At 46.3% G+C, this 1,452-nt stretch overlaps 2 protein-coding genes across 5 annotated transcripts in view; one reads left to right on the forward strand and one right to left on the reverse strand.

The window, feature by feature from the left end:
• The window catches only part of ASTN2 (astrotactin 2), a 594,006-nt gene that overhangs the window by 414,932 nt on the left and 177,622 nt on the right, over nt 1-1,452 (forward strand).
• Nucleotides 1-1,452, reverse strand: part of TRIM32 (tripartite motif containing 32) — a 6,737-nt gene extending 5,285 nt beyond the window's left edge. Inside the window, exons 1-2 of one of the 4 annotated variants that reach the window (XM_025207180.1) lie at nt 1,408-1,440; nt 132-331 (exon numbers count right to left, since the gene is read on the reverse strand). The gene's annotated coding sequence lies outside the window, so the exon portion shown is untranslated. Of the gene's footprint in view, nt 1-131; nt 332-1,407 lie in introns of all 4 variants that reach the window. The other 3 variants (XM_006026273.3, XM_025207179.1, XM_025207181.1) reach the window with 3 other exon arrangements.

The raw sequence follows: 1,452 nt of genomic DNA on the forward strand, positions 1-1,452 counted from the left end.
TTTTAGACAGAAAGGTTTGGTACATTTCAGGAGACCACTTGTTCGACAGAAAGATGACATTTATAGCAGAGAGAAGCACTCTGTGCTCATGGAGGGTGAAGCATACATTCATTTATCTGCTTTAAACCAACCAGAGTTTGCTGTTCTGTGCAGCCCTCGTTCCCAGGGACTGAATCGATGCTGTAGTGGAGTTGTGTTGAACTACCAACTGAGATCTGCTCCTTAGCTCCCTGGACTAGCAGCACTGTGGACTTAACACAGCCCCTGGGAAGTGACAGGTGCCCAGCACTGAAACAGGAGAGTTGCCTTTATCTTTAGCATGTGTAGGAGGCTGTGGGACCAAAAGAGAGAATGCTGAAAAGTAGGCCAAAAACACTCCCTCAAGGGGTGAACAATGGCATTGAAAAATGCTAAAAGCAAGAAACCCAGAGTGTAAAACAAAACCCACTATCTAGGTTAGTGATTTCAAATCAGGGTGTCTTGAGATCGTCTCAAGGGTACTGCAAGGTGCCATGCAATATTAGCCCTATTAGGTATGCAAACACGATTCACCAGACAAACCCAGCTACTTCAAATAGGAATCCATCCTATTAAAAACACCGAGCCTTGTGGTAGTCTTTCTGAGTTCTCTGCAAGAGGAAAAATGCTGTAGTATTTTGTGTGCGCGTGCAGGTGTGCATGCATGCAATAGGAAAAACGTATTATTGTGCATGTGTGCACATGCGTGCGTGCAACAGGAAAAATGTATAATTTGTGTGTGTGCATGCATGCAATATAGGAAAAATGCTGTATTATTGTGTGTGCATACGCACGTGTGTGTGTGTGTGTGTGCGTGGAGTAGGAAAAATGCTGTATTATTGTGTGCGCGTGCATGCAATAGGAAAAACGCGGTGTGATTGTGTGGGTGTGTGTGGGTAATCAAACGAGCAAAAAACGAAAAGCTGGCTTTTCCTGAGGGCTGCTTTCAGTCTAAGCAGGGCTGGGTCTAAGGAGGTTGAGACCCGCTCATCTAGGTCTGTAGGAAAACATGCCAACAGCTTTTGCTTAGGAGGGATAAAGAAGGATGCTTGACGTGCCACACAGGGCTGCTGACCACCTTGAAAGGGGGCATGCTTTTGTTAGGGATAAGCAGCTTTTCCTTTTAAAGCGGGTCAGATTTCCAACAGGCAGAAGGAAACAGCGGCCTTTCAATAATAGACAGAGAGACAGATAGACATATATATAGAGAGAGAGAGATGGAGAGAAAGAGAGAGATAGAGAAAGGGAGATGGATTAAAAGAAAGAGACGGAGAAAAAGAAAGAGATAGAGAGAGAGAGAAAAAAAGAGAGAGAGAGAGAGAGAAAGAGGCAGGGGAGCTCCTGGGTTTCCGGAAGGCCTGCGGGTCTCCCAGCCTTGACCTTACTCACAGGAGCCCCGGGTTTCTCGGAGGCTTCAGGCCCCCCGGGCTGGTG

This window comes from Alligator sinensis, unplaced genomic scaffold (assembly GCF_000455745.1).
Source record: "Alligator sinensis unplaced genomic scaffold, ASM45574v1 scaffold519_1, whole genome shotgun sequence".
NCBI lineage: Eukaryota > Metazoa > Chordata > Crocodylia > Alligatoridae > Alligator > Alligator sinensis.